Consider the following 26,976-nt stretch of genomic DNA (forward strand, 5'->3'; position numbering starts at 1 on the left):
TTTTAAAAAAATGAATAGATCCCTGGGGACCTGTGGGGTAGTAACAGAAGATCTAACATTCATGTTATCAGTTTCAGAAGAAGGAAAAGAACACTGAGCAGAAAAACATTTTAAGAAACGATGGCTCAAATTCAGTAAAAGATATAAACCTCCAGATTTGAGAAATTGAGTGTACCCCTAATAGAATAAATTTTAAGGGATTCACACCCAGATACATCATAATCAAACTTCTGAAAATGAAGGACAAAGAAAAACTTTTGTAAGCAACCACAGCCAGAGAGAAACAATGCATTACCTACTGAGGAACAATGATTCAAACAGCAGCAGATTTCTCCTCAGAAACTTGAAGGACAGAAGGAAGAGGCAAAGATTTTTCAAGTCCTGAAATAAAACCATTGTCAATCCAGAATTCTTTATCCAGTAAAATATATCCTTCAGGAAGGAAGGTGAAGAAACACTAAGAGAATTTGTCACCAGCAGACCTGTTCTACAAGAATGGCTAAATGAAATTCTTCAGACAGAAAGGAAATGATAAGGAAAGGACACTTGGAACATCACGGATGAAAAAAAGAGCAGTGGAGTCATATGGATTACATATTGTATAACACTCTCAAAGTGACAAAATTATAGTGATTGGAGAATAGTTCAGTGGTTGCAAAGCGTTAGGATTGGAAGAGGGTGTGATTAAGTGTAACATGAAGAAGTTTCTTTCTTGTGATGGAACAGTTCTGGATTCTGATTGTGGTGATGGTTACAGGAATCCACAATCGTGGTAAGATTTCAAATTTTAGCCCCTAAAAAGAGTGTATGTAAAGAAAGACTGGTAAAATCCAAATAAGGTCTGTATCTGAGTGAATAGCATTGTACAATACCACTGTGAATTTCCTGGTTTTGACATGTTACTGTGGTTATAGGAGATACTATCATTGGGGCAATATTAGGTACACAGAAACTCTCTTGTAATATTTTTTGCAACTTCTTGCCTTAAACATTTCCAAAACAAATTGTTATAATGACAGTATAGGACATATTTTAGTTTTTAAAAATTTAACAATTTATAAAGGTAGGATAAGAGCAGGTGAAAGCAGAGTTTGAAGAAAATCAGCTGAACTGGTAATTAGTATAGGAAAGATTTTAGTTCAGTGAGATCATTCTGTGCACACCCCCTCCAATCTACACATGCATATGTACATATGCACACTCACGCACACATGCACACACACGAACACAATTATAGCCACCTAGGTTTCAGTATTTCCTTGTTGTTTCTACTATTCTCTTTCTAGCCATCTATCTTAGATTTTTCTGTGCTTACATTAGGAAAGATCTCTCAGGAGATTATTCATCTTTTCCTATTGGTGGTCTGACCCATTTAACTCCTCCCTCACCCCCTTATGCTTCATTTCCTAATCCTTTTGAAGCTTTTATAATTCTCATTGCCATAAAATTCTAGCCTCCATTTCTAATAATAATATTGCCAGCAGCCTATTTAACATCCCAGAATTTGCTACCACCTTATTAGATATGATAGAGTGAGAGAGCACAGGCTGAAGCCTGACTCAACACTAAGTGATGTCAGACAAAGGAGTCACCCTAGAGGTGCTCACAATCTCACTGTCACATTCCTAAGGCCCATATGTCCTCTGGAGGGTTGTGGTGGGGAGAACTGCTCCAGAAAAGTCTGAGGAAACACAGCAGATAAGTAGAAAGTAGGAAGAGAGGAAAGGAGTGGTGAGAAGTCATCCCATTTATTAGAACATTATTCAGCTCAAATCCTTTGATGATCATTCAGGCTGGGATTGAGAAAGCAGAAGAGCAGTCAAGAGAAAAGAAGGAACAGAAAACTTCTTACAGCCAAAGAGTCTATTCCCATCTTGTTCTGAGGCTAGAGGAAAAAAAGGGTCAAGGATGGTAGACCCAATTCTGAGGTTGCTGGGAGAGGGAATAGAGAGCTCAGTAGGTGTTGATGACTTTGAGGATCCAGTCTGTATAGTGAGAAACCTTGGTGTAGTAGCCAACATCACCTCTCAGAATACACCCTTCTGACCAGGATAAGATCCCTTGGAGCTGATATTGGCACAGAATTGGGGCAGCAGCTACTTCCTGTTAGAAAGAGGAGAGATGGGTCAAGCAGAGTAGCCAGAACAAAGATGACCTAGTACCAAGTCCCCATCTGAGGAGCCCAGAACAGAAAGATTTAGGTGATAAAGTTTGGAAGAAATGTCTGGTGGCCATCTTGGGCCCATCCCATCACTCACCCTAGGCTACATCAGAGGAAGCCATGGAGAAATGAGAACACTCAGCTGTTTCCACCTTGACATCTAAGTTCATTCATGATTGGAAGGAGGACACATTCCTTCCTGGACCGCAATTACCTTGATCTCTTCTTGGATGTAGACAGGAAATTGGATTGGGTTGAGGGAGATATGTGGACCCCAAAACAGTGTCCCAGAGCAAACTTAGGAGGGGCCAAGGGAAAAGAGTTACCTTACATGAGTGTGTGCTCTCCAGAGATGATCCTGCACAGAACATGTTCTCTGTGATTTTAACAGGCATTTTTCCTATAGGGGAATCTTGGCAATATTCATTAGGGAAGCAAAAGACAGTCTGGTTTATCTCGACATCAGGTTTTACATCTGAGCACATGCACACACACGGGGTGGGGGGGAGGGGAGAGAGAGAGAAGGACTTTGTTTTCCTTTGATCCTTCACATATCCATCTCCCTTTCTTCTCTCCTTCCCTCCCTCTTACCTGTAATTGACCTCTCTATCATTCAGTGAAAGAAAAAACCAAAATGAAAAGGAACCAGAGAAGAAGAACAGAGACGAAATGAGAAAACCAACATCTGGTTCCAGTGTTGTAAACTACATGCCTTGGGCTTGTAACTGTGCATGCTTTTACTTGTAAATGCATGTCTGTAAGTTTCTAATGAATGAGCCACATTCAGCATCACCAGCAGGATGATCCTCCAACCCCTTCCTCACCCATACACCCCTTCACCCACATCTGAGTGGTAAATGAGTCAAGAATACTGGATTCCAGAGACCTCCAGCCATAAATAGTCATGTTACCCCTAGGTATATCTTATCACCAATTTGGGCCTCAATTTCCACATGAATAAAATTAGAAGTTAAGATATATAAGTTCTCAGGACCCTAACAGCTTTCTTGATCTATAGTAACAATTATCTGATAATCCTCACTGAGCGGACATTCAAGGAGCATTAAGCGTCTGTCTTGAGGGTCACTCACTGGAATTCTTCCATGACCAGCCCCAGCCAAAGACTGTGCAATTGTCCAGTCTTCTGTCAGTCGTGGTACTGGGCAGAACCACCAGCTTCATCTGATCATTGAGCTCTAGGGGATCTGTCAGCTTGATGAGCATGATGTCATGCTCAGCAGAATCCCAGGTGAAACTTGGATGTTGGATAGTAAGCATGGGTCTTAGGTTCTTCATCTTGTTTTGGAAACTCCCTTTTAAAGTAGCAATCTCTATCTCAAGAAATCTAGAACAGGCCATGAAGGATTAGTAGAGGAAATAGATATTATTCTATTGTTCAACTTGCATCCTTTCTCCCCCCAACTTGCTTTGTGACTTTACACAAGTTCCTTCCTAAACTTGCCAAGACCCCCATCTCCTTGCCTGGCAAATAACAATTTCCATTGCTGTTCTATAATTCTTTGATCCGTACCACATTGCATATAGTCTTTTCTTCCCTATTGGTTCATTCCCTGGTCCTCAGCTTCCCCAATCCCCTCCGTCTACATCATCCTACCCAGAAATCTAACTCATAACCACCTAGAACTATTTCCTTCCTCCTTCCAACCACTTCTTAGGCTTGAGAGTCCCCTGGGCAAGTCTCTTCAGGGCTGAGCAATCCCAGTGACTAAGGGGGAACACCTCTCCCTCCAGGACCCCCATCACTCACGGTAAGAAGCAGTGCACTGCAGTGAGAACCCATTGTTTGTGGATCGGGGTCCCCAAACAAGCCTCATTTTCTGAGTTCAGGAAAACCAGAAAAGTTGATACAATTTTGCTGTTTGCCTGACTGAATTGCCTGACTGATTTTGCTTGTTCTGGTGTTGGTGTTACGGTTGTTGTTGTTACTGCTGTCAGATGGGGAAGGAAGGCAGAATCTTAGAGACAGGGGCAGACATTCCAGAGCATGGACGTCTGAGATGTTTTATGTGGAAGTGCTTTGAATTGGTTAATGTGTTTTTGGTATTTAAAGTACTATTAAACTATTTCAGAATCCTTTTGTTAATTTCTCCTTGGACTTCCCTCTGTATTTGTGTCCTCCCTCTTACTCACTCCTCCTCTCCCTTCCTTTCTTCCTTTTGATTCTTCCTTCTTTTCTTCAAGCTTCCTTCCCAGCTATACAGCAAAATCACATTTTTCGCCAATATCCACCATCTATTTGTGTAAAGTTTCATCTTGGTCTGAATCTTCTCTTGTGCTCATGGAGCCAGGAGAAAAATCAGTGGACTCTAGTTATCTCTGAACGTTCTAGGAAACTACCAATCCCTGGGGTCCTGAATTCTTATCTTTCTGATGATCTCTTCACCCCTGTTATCTAGGGGTGAAGAGATCCTACACTTTCTTCCAATATGACCTTTTCAAAATTTTAAGCCAAAATAGGAACCTGCACTCACCAGTCACTGTCAGAACAGTGAGGAGGCTGTTCGTGTCTGCTGTCTCCACACCCTCTTCCAGCGAGAAGACCTGGGAAGGGAGTGAACTACCAACCAGCCTGATGCTCTGGAAGCTTTGCAAGGGGAGAAATTACAAAAAGGGGTGGGGAGGTTCAAGGGAGCAAGTGGCTGTGAACTAAGGGAGGATGACATCAGAGGGAGGAAAGACAGTCCCTATCTCTCTAGAGGGTCTGCCTTCCCACTGCGGTCTGGGAAATTTATCCAGGGTGAGATGCCTGACCCCCAGGGGGATGTAATATAAACCAAGAACTTTGTTCTCCTTTGTTAGCATAGAGAAATCTCAACTGGCCAATCCTGTCTGTCCTAGTCTACTGTCTCTAGTAATACTTCAGCCCCCTGGTTACCTTAGGTTTACTAACCTGTCCTCACTCAGTGTGGCTGATCTCTACCTCTCTGTGTGACATTTACCAGCCCTCAACTTAAAAATAAACTCCCTCCTCTATGAGGTACAGACCCCTCTCACCTAACACACTGAGCCCTCCCCCATGTCACACTGACCCTTATCATGTGAGGACCCTTGCCCTCATGTCACACTGGCTCTACCCCCATGTCATCTTCTCCTTATGTCACACTGTCCCCATCCCATGTCATCTTTCTCTATCCCCAAGATACCACTGACCTCTCCCTGAATATTTGCAGAGCCAGTCAGAGACAGACAGGGTATGCTTAGCACAGACCTCCCTTGGAATGAAGTCAAAGGGATACAGAGTAGAATGTACCAGTCAGCATTTGCTACATAGCAAATTTCCTCAAAACTTAGTGGCTTAAAACAGCAGTCAATTATTTGCTCACAATTCTTTGGGTTGCCAATTTGGGATGGACTCAGCTGCGCAGTTCTTCTGCCCTCAGCAGGGCTTAGTCATGCATCTGTGATCAGCTGACAGTCAATGGTCCATGAACACGTCTGGTGGTTGGCTGGTTGTTGGCTGGAGTGATGGGTGTAACTAGGCCACGTGTCTATCATCATCCAACAGACTAGCCCAAGATCATTTATATGATGGTAGCTGACAGTGTTCCCAAGATCAGCAAAATGCTAAGTCCCAATGCCCAGCACTTTTGAAGCCTCTGCATATGTCATATTTGCTAATATCCATTGACCAAATCAAGTTGCATGGCCAACCCAGATTCACAGGGCCACTTATCCCACTCTAGTCCCTGTGTATCCTAACTTCTTTTTAAAAATTGGCTGTAATCTTTGGCTTTTAGCCCTCTTAGCTTGGCCTCCCCCGCCACACCTGAGCATCTCCCATCAGTACCCCACAGGCACCTATTTCTGCCCTGATCTGAATACCTTCTTCTCCTAGGCTCCTTGTCAAAAGCCCCTTGACTTCCTTCCTCAGAGGTCATCTATGCATGCCCTGCCTAGTGAGCAAGGACTGGCTCCTCCCCCTATCATTTGGTTGAACAGTGGCCCTGACTCTTTTTAATGTATTCCTCTGATTGGCTGTGAGTCCTTGGCTATTCTTTCTGAGTTCATAGCCACAAGAAAGGCTTCCCATTCATCCTTTGATCTGGCTACACCCCTAACTACACTGAGGAAGACTCTGCTTCTCTGCTCTCCATTGTGCTAATCCCTGTCTGGTACCCACTGAGCTGCACTTGTTCAGACTGGATTTTAAGAGCCCCTTCGATTCCAATTTGAGTCCACTCCTCCAATCCCCAAACTGTTTCCTGGAGCATTATTTTTCTCTCTTCTCTACTATGAACTTTCTACTCTAGGCCAGCCAGTTTCTTCAGTATTCTTCACTTTGACCATTACCATACATGTGCCCTTTCATTCTTTGGCTCATTGTATAGACATATTTGGGGGCACCTACGCTACCCACTCCTTGTCAGGGAGTCTGTCCCTGCCCACAACCCTTGCTGAGTGGCTCAAGATTAGATGTCAAAAGGCCAGAAACTGGATCCTTAGAGATCCCCTTGGATCAATGTAGCTCTACCTCGGTGCCCAACCCTAGTTCTGCCTGATCTGGGTCTGACACTTCCACACTCACAGCTCATCCTATCAGACCCTCACATACTTCTGGATGGTCTCAAACTTAAGAAGCTCCATTTACCTGGTTCATAACCTTGACTTCCTTAAGGATAGGATTTATATCTGATTCAGCTCTGTGTCTCCAGATCCTAGCATAATGCCTGGCACCACACAGATTTTACACACACATACACACACACACACACACAACTTTTTTAGATGAATGAATGAATACCATCTGCTTATCTCCTGACTTAAAACTCTCAACAATCTGCAATGCTGACCTGACTGACTCCAAGGAATCTAAGCTCCCTGGCTTGACTTAGGTCACTTCCCTGTGAGTTACAGTGGGAATAGCATTCCCAGATCATGGTCTTTGATCATACCAAGGGTGAGGTACTGGATATCATTGACATGAGATTTACTCTTTTTTTCTTTTAACAGCTTAATTGAAGCATAATGACATACAATAACTATACATATTTCAAGTGTACAATTTGGTAAATTAATGAGCATATTCCCAAAAGACTCCTTATGTCCCTTTGTAATACCCTCTTCTTTCCCTCTCATCCACCACCTTGGCAGCTACTAATCTGCTTTCTGTCACTGTAAGTTAATTTACATTTTCTAGAATTTTAGATAAATAGAATCATACAGTATGTTCTCTTTTTTAATCTGGCCACTTTCACTCAGCATAATTAATTTGAGATTCATACATGTTGCTGTATGACTCTAGAGTTCATTTATTTTCACTGCTGAGTAATATTCCATTGTATCAGTATACCAAAATTCGTTTATTTATTTACCCATTAATGGACATTTGGGTTGTTTCCAGTTTTGGGCTGCTACAAATAAAACTTCTATGAAATCACTATATACATGGGTCTTTATGTAGACATATGTTTCCTTTTCTCTTGGGTAGATAACTAAAGGTGAAATGGCTGGATTATATATAGTAGGTAATGGTTTAATTTTGAAAGAAATGGCCAAATTATTTTCCAAAGTATTTTACATTCTCACCAGAAGTGTATGAGAGTTCCAGTTCCTCTATATCTTCACAAACACTTGATGCGCTCAATCTTTTAAAAATTTTTTTAAAAATCGAGATATAATTGATAGACAACATTGTATTAGTTTTAAGTATACAGTGTGCTCAGTCTTTTAATTTCAGCTATCCTCATAACTGTGAAATAGTGTTTTAAATTTTGGTTTTAACTTGCATTTCCCTAGTGACTAATGACGTTAAACATATTTTCATGTGCTTGTCATTCATGTATACTCTTTGATAGTGTCTGTTCAAATCCATTTAAAAATGGGATTCTTTCCTTATAATTGAGATGTGAAGGTTTTAAAAAATATCTTCTAGATGGGAGTCCTTTAATACTTCCAGAAGCTGGAGAAATGGACTCCTACAGGTCCATCCACATGCCTCTTCCCTAGATCTGCTTCTCAATTTTCTAACCTTTCTCCTTCCAAACTCTGAAGCAAGCAGCCACACTATTCATCACTGATATGAGTCCCATATATTTTTTTTCAAGCTACTTTTCTTTCCACACAAAGTAGATGACTAGGTGTACCACAAATCTCTTCCTATTGGAAGAGTTTCCTTTCACTACTGTCTTCTAGGGCCATGTTTGAATGGGGTTATAGTGTAACAGTCCATTTCTGACTTTACCACATACGAAGCTGACCCATCTGTGTACCAAGCACAGGTTTTTTCTCTTCCAAGAGCTGGTCATAAGGGAATCTCCCTGCCTGCCCCCCAAAACAACCATATGTGTAAACTGAGGAAGGGGCAACAATGCCATAGTGGTGGGTGACACAGGAATCTGAGCCATCTACTTATGCAGCTTACTTGTCCTCTGGCCCTGCTCAGGACCAACCCTAGATATATCACTTCTGTCTTACTGGACTTCTGCTGGGGCTCACATGACTTTATGACTTAGTGGATCTGACAGAACACACCTTACGATGAATAGTTCTGGCTGCATGGTTACTGGATATTCCAAGATCAGGTGCTCTGTCTCTCCCAGGGCACAGCAGCATATCAGGGACTATTTTTTGAATGGTCGCTGCTGCAGATGGCATGACATTGTTCCAGAACTCTACAGTTTACATGGCGATTCTCTTACTAGGGCTTGCTGAAAGCGCCACAAAATTTCTTCTCCCACCACAGATACCTCTAATAGGTCTGCTAGGCAGTATGGCCCAAGTAGCATAGCCTGAGACTTCTTCAGAGCTTTTCCTCTGGACCCCACTCAAAGCTGGCAGACTTCCATGTCACTCAGGAAATGGTTAAATGCAGTATTTCCAAGGGTTGAATATGCTGACTCCAGAACCCCAAAAGCCCACTGGGCACTATGCTTCTTCTTAGGGCTGGGACACCTGGCATGTCCCAGTCCACTAGACAGTGAGGTGGAGAACCTCTGAATCTTCTTAGGATATATCTTTTACCCTCTAGAGCACATGTTTCTTGCCCAGGCCTCCAACATTCTTGACACTGCTTAATCACCTGCTCTGATTAACCTGATGTAGTAGTTATCTGCTGCTCTCTTTGAAATTACATAGCAGCTTAAAACAGTAAATGTTTATTATCTCACAGTTTTTGTAGGTCAAGAATTCAGGAGTGGTATACCTGAGTGATTCTGGCTCAGGGTCTCCCATGAGGTTATAGGCAAGATGCTGTCCAAGGCTGCAGTCATCTGAAGGCTTGACTGGGCTAGAGGATCTGCTTTTATGATGGCTTAAATGGCTTTTGGCAGGAGGCCTCAGTTCCTTTCCACATGAACCTCTCTGTAGAGCTACTTCAGTGTCCTTATCACATGGTACCTGACTTCCCTAATAGCAAGTGACCCAAGAGAGAGCAAGGAATGAAGCTGTAATGTCTCAGAAGTCACACATCATCACTTATGCACTACTCTATTTGTTAGAAGCAAGTCACTAAGTCCAGTCCACACCCAAGGGGAGAGAAATTAAGCTCCACCTCTTGAAGAAAGAAATACCAAAGGATTTGTGGGCATACTTGAAAATCACCACACATGATATCACCAATATAGTGGATCACTGTGATGATATGCAGAATGTCCAGGCAGTCCAGGTTCCTTAGGGCTATATCATGACCAAAGGCAAAAGAATTAACCCTGGTCAAGACTGTAAATGTCTGTGTTATTCACATGTATCTGTTCCCTCTCCTTGATAGGAATGGAAATGAAGGCATCTGCTAATCAACACAAGGTACCTGAGGCCATATTAATGTGTTCCAGCAGAGATATTATTGATACATCTGGCATAGCAACTGCAATTAGGGCAACTATTTGGTTGAGTTTCGTATTCCCCAGGATCAGACATTTTTGTCAGGGCAAGACTGGTGAATTAAATGGGAATAAATGAGCATTATCACCCTACATTCTTTAGGTCTTAAAGGGTAGCACTAATCTCTGCCATTTCCCCCAGGATGTGATATTATTTTTAATTTACTATCTTGGTAAGGGAGCAAATGTTTCAGATATACCACTTGGTCTTCCCCACTAATATAGCTTTTATCCCACAGTACAAGTGATCAGTGTGGAAGTTCTGCAAGTCGCCAAATACGTCTATTCCAATTATACATTGGGGAGTCAGAGAAATGACCTTTTCCTACCCTAGTTTTCTCCATAGCATTTATCACCATCTAACCTAACATATATCACACTTATTCGTTTTTATTGTCTATCTTCCCAATGGATATAATTTCTGCAAGGGCAGGCATTTTTGTCTTTTTTAAAACTTATTTCTTTCCTGTGCCTACATCATGCCTAACATGTCACAGAAACTTTATAGTTCTAGCACATAGCAGGCGGTCAGTAAATATTTGCTGAGTGAAAGAATTAGTAGTGACTGACTCTCAATATAAGTTTATTTTTCTTATTCTTATAGTTGCCCCTAAGATTTTTCCATCTCTTCCAGCAAGAATGAATTCAAATGTGAAGTGTTCACTCTGGAGCAAATTAGGGAAGGCTTCCACAGGAGGATCAGAGATGACTCTTGGCCCTTCAAGTGTCCCGTGGGACAGTACATGTGTTGGTAATGGGCTGAGAGGTAGAAGACAGGCCATGAAGGACACCAAGTTTCTCAGTACCTTCTATATCTCTCCTCCCCCAGTGTGGGTTGAAGTATACGTATTTAATCTCCCATGTTTTCCAGTGGTAATTATTGTTGTTTTGAGCTTCTTAGAATGGAGTTGCTTGTTTTTAAAGCATTGAGTTATTCATAAAACATTGAAATACTTTCAGACTTTCTTTTGACAAATTGGAAGATCTGGCTATTGCCATTTTTTCTGGTGCTTAGACGTAGATACTCATTTCAGATGGGCATATGCTTTTCTATTTTATCACAGTCCTCACCACTCCTTATTGTCTCTTTCACACTAAGGCTAAGTGAGAGTTGCCATTCATCAGTGTATGAATAGGATCATTTTTCTTAAAGTAAAGAGGAAAGTGATATAGTTTTATATCCAAGTCCATATAAACACTGGGAAGAATGAAATGTAGACAGAGAGAAGTATACATTTCAAGAAAAATGGGAAGAATGTTTTTGGAAGGTAAGAGAGCACAAAGATCATTCCTAAGCATTTAATTCATAATATGCAAACAAAATATGACTGGGAACATAGTGTACAATTCAAGATATAGGGAGCCTGAGTTTGCAATCCTTCCTAATCCAATAAAGAAGAATAAATAGTATATTCTACTTAATTTGCAAGGTACCTATTTCTCTTTAAAAGAAATTCTATAATTCACATTATTATGCAAAGCAATTTTAGTTTCTTTTCTTTCCATGTCGATATCCTCCCTCCAGGATATATACTGTCCCACTTCAACTCCCAAATTTTGCCCTTTGGGAATGGAAATAGAAATCATTGCTAGTTCATATGCTTAATAACTGTTGCTTCCTTATTTACAAAAAGAAAAGTTTTGCAATTCCAGTTCAGAAAAGAATTAAAATCTCAGCTAAGGACCCTTATTTTCTTCAATTTTAATATGGGTGGAAAGGTGATTTATTCTTCCAGTTGCTTTTTAAGTTGATGGCTTTAGGATCCAATAACCGTAATTATAACAGTAAAAGTAAAATTTCTCATTAGTAATTTGAATTCTGGGATGTGCTTAGCTAGAAAATACACATGATGACTAGAAAAATGTAACACTATTAGGTAAAATTATCCAGATGTTTTTTTAAAGGCCAAACACAAATTCATCACAATTTGGCATCGAGCTAAGCTTAAATGGTAGTTAGGTTATGGTGCATAGTTGTCAAACTCTTGTAAGGAAACAAGAGTGTTCTTATATTTATCTGAATATGTCTTTCTCCTTCTACCACCTTTTCCATCTTCATTCAAGCCAGTTATAAAAATAAGGCAAGTTATTGAGCCCAATATTCATTGATAGCCAAGCAGGCAGCTTTTGGGTGTGAACCAGACTGGGGATGACTCACTGGAAGCCAAATGTTTGTATGGAAAGCTCCCCCTAAAATGGCACAAAAGCAAATATTTATAAACATGTTAAAAAGTGTTGTGGAACTCTTGGGAGGAGGGGTTAAAATACTGCCACACATTCCTAATTATACCATTTTGATAAAACATTGCTTTGCTACCATGGAGGCTGGCCCAGGCCTTAAGCCTTTCAGAAACAGGGTTGCTATAATTGGTAGGGCTGTCCTGACTCACAGTACTTCTTTTTTTGAAATATGACTCTATTTTGATAACCTCAGACTAATCTGTATGTTGAATGCATTGAAAATTCGTGTGCTACTTCTGAAAATGTTAAGTTTCCTACAGATAGGTCTCTCAATTGCAATCTACACAGAGGTCACAAGAAAAGAGTGGTTAAAAATGGAAATTTGTTTCTTGCTGAGCAAGCGTTTACCTCAAATGGTGTAAGCATATATTTAAATTCTGCACCGTGATGTTGACTATCGTTTTAAATGCCCTTCTTTATCCCTCAATCTAATAAAAAAAGTTGCTTTCATTCTGATAGATATTTTTGATACACATCAGGTTCCTGTTAGACTTATCAGGCCCTAGAGCCCATGACTCAGATGATTTGGGGCCCATGGGAAGTCAGCTCCTGTTAGAAGTTGTCTCTGAAGACAAGGTGATGGTAATGGTGGAAGGTTGGTGTTTTTCTATTTGGTCCTGATTTGAAAGGGAACCAGGGGATCAGGAGGTAATCAGGCCAAGAGGCCAGCCCTCCTGCTAAACCAAACTGCCTGCCCTATTCCTATGACCCCTACTAGGGTTCCTAGGTTTGTTGGCATATTTTAAAAAGGACATTGAGTCAGCCAAGCATTGATGATTGAACTCATTGAACTAAGCAGCAGCACTTTAGAATTTTGTCTTGCATCCAAGAAACCAATAGCGGCCCCTTTCAATCATACCTGAGTTGTATATGCTAACGAGGTGACTCTTGGTAGGCCCCTAGATAGCTTCAGGATGAGGGTTGGTTGTGGAACCAACCTTATGATTAGAGAGACAGAACTTTTAAGCCCACCCCACTGACCTCCAAAGGAGAAAGAGAGGGGCTGGAGATTGATTTAATCACAAATGTTCAATGATTTAATCAATCATGCCCATGTATGGAACCTCCATTAAAAACCCCTAAATGATAAACTTCAGAGAGCTTCCTAATTGGTGAACACATCAAGGTGTTGGGAGGGTGGTATGCCCAGAGGGCTCTGTGCCACCCCTTCCCCCCCTCCACCTTATACTTTGTCCAGTGCACTCCTTCCAGTTGGCTGCTCCTGAGTTGCATCATTGGTAATACACTGGTAATAGCAAGTAAACTATTTTGGAGTTCTGTGAGCTGTTCTATCAAATTATGGAACCTGAAGAGGCGGGTCATGGGAACACCCAATTTATAGCTTGTCGATCAGAAGTACAGGTGGCCTGGGACTTGAGATGGTTGTCTGAAGTGGGAGCAGTCTTGTAGGAATGAGTCCTTAACCTATGGGGTCTGCACTAACTGGTAGCTAGTGTCAGAACTGAATTGTGGGACACCTAGTTGGTGTCTGGAGAGTTGGAAAATTGGTTGGTGTGAGGGAAAAACCCACGCGTTTGGTGTCAGAAGTGTTGTCAGTAAAAAAAATAGCTCACCAGGCTTTTATGATTTCCATATGCTAGAATATGAATCAGGTTTGCCAAATCCATATGAAAAAACATACATGTAGGCTCTAGTCTACTGGGTAGATCAGACAAGACTCAGCTGACTCACAGATACATGGAAATAGATCAAACAAATAGCATGTGTTTGAAAGGAACACTTTAGTTAGACAAGGAGCGGGGATTTTTTGACAATCGTTTTGAATGTGAGTCAGAGTGTAGGTTTGCGTGGGTGAGTGTGTGGGTGTATATACATCTGTGGGTGTCAGAAAGAGACAGCCAGAGATAGATGGCTGCAGTTCCTTAGCTAGTAAAATGACTATAATAGTAAGATAAATTTAAAGGCATAGAGCTTCATAGAGCCCTTTAAAATAGTTTTAGACGCATGATGTCTACAGACAGGCTTATTTAAAATACCAATTGCTTCCCACAAAGACTCTAAATTACCCCCTCCTTACACAATACCAGGCAATTTTCATTTACCACTTACTTGAAATTTGGTAATTATCACAAATGAAACCCTATCTTACATTCCTGATAGTCAAAACTTTTTAAAAATGGGAAAATTGAGATACTTTGGCAGCATTTCTTATCTAAAAAGTGACCTTCAGCTGTTCATAGACCAAGAAATGACAGCAAATAACTTGCCACAGAAAAAGGAGCTAAATGCGTAATAGGATAAGAAGAATTTTATTTACAGTTATAACAAGATAATTTCTGATATACTTATCTACATGCAGTAAATAGGCAATACAAAGATGTAAAAAGATAGGGAATTGGCAATGTAATTGCTTGCCTTGTTTTACCTGGGAGAATAATGATGATGGTGAAGTGAAGTCTATGCACAGAGATTTTACTTAACAAGAAATTCACAGATTTTCACTGTTTTGGGCAATTCCATGATTGCATCTCTAGACCCTGGCAAGTGTGAATTCATGGGCAAGTCCAGAGCCGACAAAAGCTACTAAGAATATCATTTGAAACTAAATGAAATAATTCCAGAATGACAGAGATGATGGATCAATAGGCACAGGATAGGTAGTCATTCAGTATGCAACTCCCATATTTGAGCCTCTATGATGTGCCTCCCTGCTGTGCTTGCTTCTAGAATTACAACCTGCATCTGCCGTCAAGGAACTTAGCCCTTGAATTATAGTTAAGGAAGCTGCTAAGCACTGTTTTTGCCAGGTCAATGGAGGAAACAATTCTTTTCTTTTAATAAATTTATTTATTTATTTGTTTTTATTTTTGTCTGTATTGAGTCTTCGTTGCTGCACGCGGGCTTTCTCTAGTTGCGGCGAGCGGGGCTACTCTTCGTTGTGGTGCGTGGGCTTCTCATTGTCACGGCTTCTCTTGTTGCAGAGCGCAGGCTCTAGGCGCGCGGGCTCAGTAGTTGTGGCACATGGGCTCTAGAGCGCAGGCTCACTAGTTGTGGCGCACGGGCTTAGTTGCTCCGGCATGTGGGATCTTCCTGGGCCAGGGATTGAACCTGTGTCCCCTGCATTGGCAGGCGGATTCTTAACCACTGTACCACCAGGGAAGCCCTGGAAACAATTATTAATTCTTCATTCACCAACAGTGATTTTTTTTTTCCAAAATAAAAATACCTTTTTCTAATTATAAAAATAATAGGGACTTCCCTGGTGGAGCAGTGGTTAAGAATCCACCGGCCAATGCAGGGGACACGGGTTCGATCCCTGGTCCGGAAGATCCCACATGCCACGGAGCAACTAAGTCCCCCGTGAGCCACAACTACTGAGCCTGTGCTCTAGAACCCGCGAGCCACAACTACTGAGCCCGTGTGCCACAACTACTGAAGCCCGTGCGCCTAGAGCCCATGCTCCATGACAAGAGAAGCCACCGCAATGAGAAGCACACGTGCCGCAGTAAAGAGTAGCCCCCGCTCGCCGCAACTAGAGAAAGCCCACGTGCAGCAACAAAGACCCAACACAGCCAAAAATAAATAATAAATAAAAATAAGTAAATTTAAAAATATATTTTAAAAAAACACGCTCATTATAAAAAATTCAGATACAAGAGAAAAGCATCATTCAATGAGTTAAGGAGAATTCATTTAAAGCCATTAGATACCGAAGGAGTATAAAGAGTCTGTGCTTCATCTCATATTCCCTTTTTGTAAACTAACTTCTCCACTCCTTGCCATACATCGCTTTTCATGATTAACTAGTGGGGAGTAAGTGATACAATGTACTTGCCTAGCAGAGCAATATGTCCATATACCATTATTGGTTCTCACATACTGTAAGCATAATATACATTTATTTCATAAGTTACTTTAGGCCTGGAAATATCCAAAACTATATCTGCCTCTTATTCGCATTAATATCACTCCTGCACTCACAAGAAGGGAGCTCTCACCTGTCTCTGCTCTAAAGTCCTGATTCTTTACCTTTATAGCTAGGAAGTCAAATCCCATGTAACCAGTCTGAGAATGATTAGTGGTGGCTTTGAGCCTCCACGACGTTTTGAATTTTTGACGTGGAGGATGAACAAGATACATAGAATGTGTGAGCCTTGTGTACGTCAGGACAAGATAGGCTAATGTTGCAGTTACCCAATTAATCTGAAATCCCAGTGGCTTAACACAAGAAAGGTTTAATTCTTGCTCTTGCTACATACCCATTACAGATGGGGAGGCCATCTTATTCAAGGACGATGATGATGGAGTTTCTGCCATTCTGTGGCTACAACAGCTCCTTGGTCACTGCAGCAGGGATAGAGAGAGAGGAGAATCTCAGATGGGTTTTTCACTACCGCTGCCCAGAAGGACCACCTGCGGCTTCTGCTCACATTTCATTGGCCACAGCTAATCACATGGTCTTCCTAACTTCAAAGAAGCTGGGGAATTTAGGGAACAGACGGAATGATTAGTTAAAGCTGTCTCTCCCTTAAACCTAAGTATGCATTTTTGACACAGGCTGACATCATCCAAAATCAGATAAGTGATATTATTTACTTATGTCAATTTTTTACTCCTTTGATATGAATATTTGAGTGTGAGAAGAATGTAAAGAAGAATATATTATACCTTATACATAAACAGTTTTTTATACGTAAGATAATTACTGTATACATAATACATTTTTATTGTCCATAACAGGTATTCGAGAAGGAGGAAGATGATTGTGAAAGAGAACACATTACCAAACCCTCATTTTTAACCACTAATTCCAATTTGGGTTGACTAAAAGCAGCAACAGGCTTGGATTTGTCAGGGTAGACTAATTTCTGTAACAATTAGTTATCTCTGGTCTTTGGAATTCTGGGTACTTTTTTTCTTTTGTATATCTGAATTTTATAGTTTTTCTATAATCTCACTGGTTAAGACAATAGAATTTATTAATTGCACATGTGACAGTTCTGTGTACATATTTGATGAGTGGCCTTCCATAAGGCGATTCAGGGAACTGGGCTCCTCCTTCCTGAGACTGACGTCTTCCAGGGTTTTAGAGTCCTCTGCAGGTTCCCCTGCCTCAGACAGACAAAGGAAGAGAACAGCTGGGAGGATCAGGGGCCAGGCTTGGAAACAGCATATATCGTTTCCATCCACATCCTGTTGGCTGGAACTCATAATCACACTTCCCCCAAAGGCTTCCTGGGAAATGTAGTCCAGCTGTGTGCACAGGAGGAAAAGAAAACAGTTTTGGTGACTGTCTCTACCACAATGTCCCTAACATGACCTAAGTAAATAAGTAAATAAAAGAGGAATCTGACCAGAGTTGGATATGTCTGGGGAAAAGAGCATTATTTCTATTGCCTTGTTCTTATTTCCTTCATTTATACTTATATATTGCTTCTGTGCAAGTTCTTCCTTTTATTTTCTTTTAAAATGAGATTTTAAGAACACCCCACTTTCTTGAGAGTATACAGAAATGAACATGATGCCACTCATCTGGTTGGAATGTAAATTGAAAGAACTTTACTGAAGGGAAATTTGTCCATATGAATCAAAAATCTTAGAGTATAGCCAGCAATTCTACTTGTAGTATTTTATCCTGAGGAAATAAACAGGTAATATAAACAGATGCATGTACACGTATATTTATCATTGTATTGTTAATAATGGGGAAACACTTTCATGAGATACACGTCCAGCAATTGAAGGTAAATTAATAATGTTACTTCTAGGGCTTCCCTGGTGACGCAGTGGTTAAGAATCCACCTGCCAATGCAGGGGACACGGGTTCGATCCTTGGTCCGGGAAGATCCCACATGCCGCGGAGATACTAAGCCCGTGCGCCACAACTACTGAGCCTGTGCTCTAGAGCCCGCGAGCCACAACCACTGAGCCTGTGTGCCTAGAGCCCGTGCTCCGCAACAAGAGAAGCCATGGCAATGAGAAGCCCGCGCACCGTGGCGAAGAGTAGCCCCCCACAACTAGAGGAAGCCCGTGCGCAGCAACGAAGACCCAACGCAGCCAAAAAATAAATAAATAAATATAATAATAATAATAATAATAATGTTACTTCTAATAAAATATCATGTGGTTGTGAACGATGCCATAGATGTCTATTCAGTAATGCTGAACAATGTTCCTTATACATTAAGTAAAAACATCAGTTTACAAATCTCTATGTCTAGAATATTCCCATTTTTATTTTAAGAAAGACTATATACATAATATATATCAAATCAAAATCAAAATGGGAATATTCTAGACATGGAAGGTTTGTAAACTGATATTTTACATATACTATTTTTTATTTATCTGTGTTTTAAAATTTTTCTATGTAAACAAGTGATATTTTTCTAAAAAAAGAAATTAATTTTTTAATTTTAAAGCAAAAAACGAAAACCCCTAATGTTTAAAGCAGAAACACAGAGTTTTAATCCATAGGCATCTCAAAGAAAAAACAAAACAAAATACCACCTGGCTACCCACACTGGCTCTGTCTTCCAGACAGCCCCCTTGCCTGAGCACCTGATGGAGCCCCAGCCATCATGGTGGGGGAGGGGGGGGTGGGGGGAGCCAAGTTCCTGGTAGGCCCTCGTCTTAGTGCCCGGCTTAAGCTAACTGTGGAGTCCATACATAGCTGCTGCTCTTCATTCCTCACCTCCCTCACTCTGACAATGGTCTGCTTTCTTTCCTCTGAGTAGGAAACCTGCAGAGGCAGCTGGCTTGTGATATTTTGTGTAGGCCTGTGAGTTATATGCAAAGATACGAAGAATCGTTTCTCAGATGGCACAAGTCAAGAATATTTGTCTCGAGTTTGTTACACCTAAAAGAGAGTACATGCTTCTGATATTTCTTTTACTTAATTTATTCCAGAATAAGTCAAGCTGCTGTCAGAAGAGGTTCAGCTTTTCAAGTTCATATTCATTTTTGGAGTTATCCATGCATGCATGCTTACAAAAGTTAAATTATTTTCAAAGAAATTCCACCACAATTGAATTCAAAGTAAGTGAAGAGCCAGAACATGATAATTTTATCCAAGAATCAACATCCTTTACAGTTCAAATAATGTAATATGGATTTATAACAGCCCAATGATGAAAACATTTTTAATTGCTTTCAGTATTAAGAATAGTGATTTTATGACCTGTAGACTTCACTCAGCAAAATCATATATCTCTGTCACTTACACATACAAACACACATCCCAAATTTTATTAATATCTGTTAAAATTATAGCAGCTATATTCATTTAAAAATTAATTCAAAGTAGTATACTTTTAAAAAAGATAACACCTACGCTCAAAAATCAAAGCCAGGGCTTCCCTGGTGGCGCAGTGGTTGAGAATCTGCCTGCCAATGCAGGGGACAGGGGTTCGAGCCCTGGTCTGGGAAGATCCCACATACCGCAGAGCGACTAGGCCCGTGAGCCACAACTACTGAGCCTGCGCCTCTGGAGCCTGTGCTCCGCAACAGAGAGAGGCCGCGACAGTGAAGAGGCCCGCGCACTGTGATGAAGAGTGGCCCCCGCTCGCCGCAACTGGAGAAAGCCCTCGCACAGAAACGAAGACCCAACACAGCCAAAAATAAATAAATAAATTTATAAAAAAAAAAAAAAATCAAAGCCAGTCTTGCTTTTCTATTAAAGACCAACTTTATTCAATCAGTATACTCTCTTCCAAAAATTATGAAACTCAGAAAAAAAAAACAGAACACACCAAGATGTCACTTTGTTTGCTGAATTATAATTATAATTAGCCTATACTAGCCTAGGCTGTTTTTTGGTTTTCGGAAGCAGGTTGAAAAAGACGAAATACTGATAATTGTATGTAACTCATTCTGATTTTACTGCTTAGCAGTAAGTTAAGAAATCTCTTTCCTAACAGAGAAGGATAAGATGTTAATTATCATAATCATTCAGGATTTTAATAGGAGGTAGAAGGGAATTATTCCCTGAGGGGTAAGGAAATAAAGTGTCAGTGCTGAGGTGAAAAGGCCGGGGAAACAGACTAGTGGCAGGACCCTTTGCCTCCTTCATTATGTCCTGAAAGACTCTAGCTAGTATTGCCATAAGTAACTCTCTTTCTAAGGTACAGCTTTTGCTACCACAAAGGACAACAGGATCAACATAAAAGGTGTGTTCTGGGGGAGGCCTTGCGCTTATACCTCAATGTTACTGCTCCTCTGGAGGATCTTGTCTGTCTCCCCTTATTGGCTACTCCCTTTGAGCACCAGCTGTAAATGCTGATCATTCGCTCCTGACTCACCATTCCCAGCATCTCACTTCCTCAGCTGGACCATCATTAAAAAGACCTTGGTCAGACCCTCCTCACTCTGGGTCCCTGACTGGCTGCCAATGGGCATGGTGATTTTCCACTGCCGAGCTCAGACAATGTGTGAGGAGGGTCCACTGTACTGGGCAGAAAGAATACTAAGCAGCTCATTGATTTCACCTGAGAGCTATCCTGGAATATTGCTGGGACCAGTTGAAGGGACTAGTGCAATTATAAAGGTAAGTAAGTGGACAGCTTGTTCTCTGATAACCAGAGATCGGATAGTAAGAAATAAAAGAGTAAAATTTGGCAACTCAAGCTTAATTGTCTTGAATCTCTTTGACAAAGAAGCTGCATAATGCTTTCTTATGATACCCACTCATTTTCCTACTCACCCATATCAGTCATCCTCCCTTCCATACAACACTTAGCTTTTTGCTTACTACCCTGTTTCTCCCACCTACCAGTCAGTGAACCCATTTACATGCCCTTGAACCCTTTAACTGTTACAACATGCATCAGGGTATTCTATGGAATATCTTTCTGTATGTGTAGGCATTTGTTTCCTTTCACCTCTAGAACATGGTTTTCTTTAGTTGAACAGGTTCTTTGGTTAACCTGTGTGGCTATATTGTTTCATGACATAATGTGTAGGTGTGTGCACCTCTACTGAGCAGAAGGTTAAATCCTGATGATGGTTTAAATCACCCATCTGTATATACAAAGTGCAAATTGTATGTCTGTAGGTATGTGCATACCAAGAGGTATAAACTCTTGTGTTTATCTGGGTATCTGTGTTTAGGTACCTGGGTTGTGTTTATGTATGTATAAGTCCACATCTGTATTCATCTGTATGTGTGTCTTAAGGCGCAGCCAATAGCTTCCTATAAAGTATGACCATCTGCCTCCAAATTTCCCTCTCTAGCAGTGCTATCCTCCTGGGTTTTTAAAATTTTTATTTTTATTGTGGTAAAATACATGCAACATAAAATTTACCATTTTAACCAATTTTAAGTGTATAATTCAGTGGCATTAATTACATTCACAATGTTGGACAAACAATCACCACTATCTGTTTCCAAAATTTTTCATCACCCAAAATGAAACTCTGTATTCATTAAGCAGTAACTCCCTGTTCCCCTTCTCTCAACCCCTGGTACCCTCTAATCTACTTTCTATCTCTATGAATTTGCCTTTTCTAGATATTTCATGTAAGTGGAATCATATAATAATTGTCCTTCTTATGTCTGGCTTATTTCACTTAGCGTAAGGTTTTCAAGGTTCATCCTTGTTGGAGCATATATCAGAACTTTATTCCTTTATGTGGCTGAATAATATTCCATTACGTGTATATACTACATTTTATTTCTCTGTTTATTTGTAATGGACACTTGGGTTGTTTCTACCTTTTAGCTACTGTGAATAATTCTGAAATTAGCATTTGCATACGAGTATCTGTTCAAGTTCCTGTTTTTAATTCTTTTGGGTATATAACTATGAGTTGAATTTGCTAGGTCATATAGTAGTTTTATGTTTAGCTTTTTGAAGAACCACCAAACTGTTTCCTCATTGGCTGCACCATTTTACATTACCATCAGTAATGGATGAGGGTTCCAAATTCTCTACATCTTTGCCAACATCGGTTATTTTCCTCCTCCTCCTCCCCTTCTTCCCCTTCTTCTTCTTCTTCTTCTCCTCCTCCTCCTCCCCCTCCTCCTTACCCCCCACCCCCTTCTTCTTCGATAATAACCATGCTAATGGGCTTGAGGTGGTATCTCATTGTGATTTAGACTTGCATTTCTTTAATGATTAGTGATGTTGAGCATCTTTTCACGTGCCTATTGGCCATCTGTATATCTTTGGAGAAATGTCTATTCAAGTCCTTTGCCCAATTTTTAATTGGGTTGTTTGTTTTTTGTTGTTGAGTTAGAGGAATTCTTTATATATTCTGGATATTAATTCTTTATCATATATATGATTTGCAAATATATTCTCCCAGTCTTTAGGCTGACTTCTCACTTTCTTGATAATGTCCTTTGAGGCACAAAAGTTTTTAATTTTGATGAAATCCAATTTATCTATTTTTTTCTTTTGTTGCTCATGCTTTTGGTGTCATATCTAAGAATCTATTGCCAAATCCAAGGTCATGAAGATTTTCTACTATGTTTTCTCCCAAGATATTTATGTTTTCAGCTCTTATATTTAGGTCACTGATTCATTTTGAGTTAATTTTTGTATATTGTGTGAGGTAGGGGTCCAACTTCATTCTTTTGCATGTGGAAATCCCAGAACTATTTACTGAAGAGACTGCTCTTTTCCCATTAAATGGACTCGGCACCCTTGTCAAATACTGACTGTAGATGTATGGGTTTATTTCTGAACTATCAATCCTATTTATTGATTTGTATGTCTATCTTTATGTCAGAATCACACTGTTTTGATTACTGTGGGCTTGTAGTAAGTTTTGAAATCAGAAAATGTGGGTCTTCTGACTTTGTTCTTTTTAAAATTGTTTTGGTTCTTCAGGGCCCCTTGCAATTCTATATGAAATTTAAGATTGGCTTTTCCAGTTCTGCAAAAAGGGCCATTGGAGTTTTGATAGAGATTTTGTTGAATCTGTAGATTGCTTTGAGTATGATTGCCATCCTCACAATGTTAAGTCTTGCCACCCATGAACATGGGATGTCTTTTCATTTATTTAGGTCTTTAATTTCTTTCAGCAATGTTTTGTAGTTTTCAGTGTACAAGTCTTTCACCTTTGTGGTTAATATTCCTAGGTATTTTTTTACCCTCTCCTTTTAATTGACTTGAAATCCTCCACTGTAATTACTAGACTATAATGTGCCCATAGTGCAAAAAATAGTGCCTAGCACATAGCAGACATTGAGCAAATGCTAATTGAATAAAAGAATCTCTAAAATCATAGGCTCTTAGAACTTCGAGGAAACACTCATACCAATTCTATTCCTCTAAAGATGAGGTAACAATGTTCAGAGAAGATAACAATTCTGTTTGGATTGTTCCAAATAGCAGTTAGCTAGTGGTAGAACCAGAAGTTCACATCTCCTAAGATTTTCCTGTGGATCAAAATGTAGTCATTTTAAGCCAACATTCTGTCTGCTGGAGTAAATAAATGAGTGTGTTTATAAACTTGGATGCTTGTCTTTGGGTATGGAGATTTTTTCAGTATCTGGTTTTGTATACATTTAAATGAATCTTAAGGCTCATTTAGGATTCAAATGAATCTTGGGATACACAAAGGATTGGTATACTTACAAAAGTAGCCCATATGTACACAAAGGTGTACATATTTCAGCAAATATGGTTATTCAATAGATAATTTAAATGGATTATCTGGAGATATGTATCTATGAGGGCATCATATATGGGAGTTTCTAGGAGTGTCATTTTGGGAATAAATTTAGCCCATTAGATCTTTCCTCACTGACAGCAGATGACCCTCCACTAGGCTTTACCTCCTAAAGAACTAATTTCATTATAGAATTACTTCCATTAAGAGAAAGAGTGGAGAAAAGAGAAAAGAACTGTGTCCTTGTTTACAAACTGGGACATTCCTTAATGTGCTTTTTTAAAAAAATAATTGCTTATTGGGCTCTTTTTTGCCCCCTCCCAAGGTAACGGTCAATCAGCTTGGGACAGAGGTTTAGTGTTGCTTTATTTTGGCCCTTTTTCATAGCTGGTCAGTCCCTCTGTCATTCTCTTCCTTTTCCTGACATAGGCATCTCCCAGGACCTCTCAAAGATGGTCAGTAATCATCAGTCTAGGAATTGTCTCTGAGTCAATGGTGGGAGATCAGCAACTCTCTGACTCTGGAATTTGGGAGCTGTATAGGAGAATTGCTAATTGCCTACCCAATATCCCCCTCACTTCCCTTACTTCCCCAATTTTGTTGTGGGCAATAATGTGCTTAGGAAAAACAAAACAAAACAAAAACGGAAAAAAAACAGCACCCTACATTTCTCATTCTCCTTTCAGCTAGAGATTGTCATTAGCCCAGCTCTGGACAATCAGGCATAAGGAAAAATTTTTGCATGGGGCTTTCAGGAAAGATCTTTAAAATGGAGTTGATAGTTGACAAATGCCTTTTGCCCTTTGCACTCTGCCTCTTCCCAGCTGGCTTCTAGATGTAATGATGAAGGTGTAGTAGCCCTCATAACTATGGCAACCATGAGGGAAAGGTTAAGATGTCACAGAGATATCAACACTGACATCACTGTGCTGCTCAACCAAGGCCCACTACCACCTACCTCTTGTTTCACAAGAAAAACCCCTATTTAGTTTAGACCACTGTCTTCTGGTTCTCTTAACCAGCAGACCAATTTAATTCTTAACTGATAAAAGCTTAAAAAGCTCAATGAGATAATCTGAGTCAGTGGACTCCTATGTATTTTGTTGGCAAATTAGAGAGACTTACAGTGAACATTGTAGAGGAATTCTAGGTAGCCAAGATAATGGTGGTGGCGTAAATCTAAATCTCCCAACATACTGCCCTCCCCTGTAAAAACACACAATCACACACACACAGAGAACAAGAGATCAAATAAAACTACATAAAACCCATGTCTTCAGCATAACTAGAAAACAGAGAATGTCCAAATTTCAAATTAACTGTAAATAGAAAAACAAACATTAAATCCCAGAAAGCTGCCTTCCATACTGCTGATGAATCCTCTCAGGTAAACAAAGTCAGTTTGGGAAAAACCATGGTGGTGGACTTAGGATTGATTTAAAACTACCAGAAAGAGAAAGTCTTCATCTAAGTAGAGCACTTACTACATGGAAGGCACTTAACTGTGTGTGCAGGGTGCAAGGAGACAGTCTTGGAAAAATAAAGCTTCCAAGTGAAAAGGGTCCAAGGAAAAGGGTCTAGAGGGTTCCTCTGGAAATCATGAAGGGTGTGTGTGGGGGGGAACTTGAGGGGGGAACTTAGGAACCTGTCAGACCCTCTCTCCCTCCAAAATGGAGGTAAACCCAATCCCTACCCCTATTATTTCTTTTCCACAAGAAAAAACCATACCAACAAACAAAATTTTAAAAAGAAAAAAGAAATCATACTTTGCTACACTGACAGAAGAGGGCGCTCTTGATCTAGGAATCCTACAACCCCAAACCTCCAGCTCTGTCCATAGAAATGTAGATTAGTCTCCATCTAATTACTAAAATAGGAAAGAATCCAGTTCAACTGATACAAATTTCTGCCCCCAATAATGGCAGAGTACAATAGAAGAAAACTCCCTAACTGTAACACAACTCTCTAAACTGAATTATATATCCTCAAACAAGCTTTTGAGAATAATGAAAAACACTTTGAATGACAAATTCAAAAGCTAAGTACAGAAATGGACCAAAAAAAAAAAAAAAAAAAAAAAAAAACTAGGAAGAAATAAAATGAGAGTTGATTGAACTCAGGAAAGAAATAGAAGAAACAATAAAATAAACATTATACTGCATTACCTGTAAGATTTTAGATAATACATACTAAGACATTTTAAATACATACATACATATCCATGCTATCCTTCAAGTTACAGTCAAATGATTTCTTCACCATGTAGCTTTTCAGAATTTATCCTAACTGGATCTGATCTTTGAGGCATGCAATAAATAGTGTCTGCAGTTATTGCTATTATCACCATTATTGGCAATGACTGGTTGAAGACAGCAAGGGAGTGGAGAGAATCCCAAATAAAATGTCTAGAGCAAAAAATTATAGAGTTTGTCATACTCTGTGTCCACCTAGGCCAACGACTTGACTTTATGGATGAGGAGACTGAGATTCAGGGAGGTAACATGGTGGTCAATGGAGAAAGCCTTCCTTTCCTTTTCTCACCTCTTTTCTTCCTCATGCTTCAAAAGACAATTCCTCTCTCAATCCAGCCTTCAGCACCCTCCAGATGCTATGACTCCCCTCTTAGCATGATCTCTTTTATACTTACCCTCCCCTTTTCCTCTAACACATTCCCCCAGACAGAAGCTCTGCCTAAGTCACTCTCATTCTAAAATGCAAATAAACCAAACCACCTTCCCATGACTCTGTCATCTCTGATTTTCCTCTTATCATTAAACTTCCGAAAGTGCGTTATATTAGCTGTCCTCTTTTCCTCCCTACTCATTCCTAAAACTCTTGCTATTTCTCTCTCCATTCTCTCTGAAAACTCCTTGTTCAGAAACTGTTGGCTACCATCTTTAAATACCTTTATCCCTTGTCTTCTTGGAGCCACAATCTTTTTCCTCCAGTCAGTTCCACAGCTCCTTATCCTCGTGTTCTGGCTTATCTTCTTCCCTCTTCAATGCAGGTATTCCACCAAAGTTTTCCACTACCTTCTTTTTCTGTGCTCATAGCTGCAAACTGCAGTATACACAACCAGGCACATCTGCTTCTTGGGTGTCTCTCTAGACATCAGAGAGGCACCCCTGGGTGCCACCCCTGGGTTTCAGGAGGCACCTG

At 40.2% G+C, this 26,976-nt stretch overlaps 1 long non-coding RNA gene across 3 annotated transcripts in view; it reads right to left on the reverse strand.

The window, feature by feature from the left end:
• The window catches only part of LOC133088075 (uncharacterized), a 252,236-nt gene that overhangs the window by 94,582 nt on the left and 130,678 nt on the right, over positions 1-26,976 (reverse strand). For all 3 annotated transcript variants that reach the window (XR_009700487.1, XR_009700489.1, XR_009700488.1), the window contains exon 3: positions 16,461-16,545. This is a non-coding gene — a long non-coding RNA (uncharacterized LOC133088075). The remainder of the gene's footprint in view (positions 1-16,460; positions 16,546-26,976) is intronic.

The sequence above is a fragment of the Eubalaena glacialis genome, chromosome 1 (genome assembly GCF_028564815.1).
Source record: "Eubalaena glacialis isolate mEubGla1 chromosome 1, mEubGla1.1.hap2.+ XY, whole genome shotgun sequence".
Lineage (NCBI taxonomy): Eukaryota > Metazoa > Chordata > Mammalia > Artiodactyla > Balaenidae > Eubalaena > Eubalaena glacialis.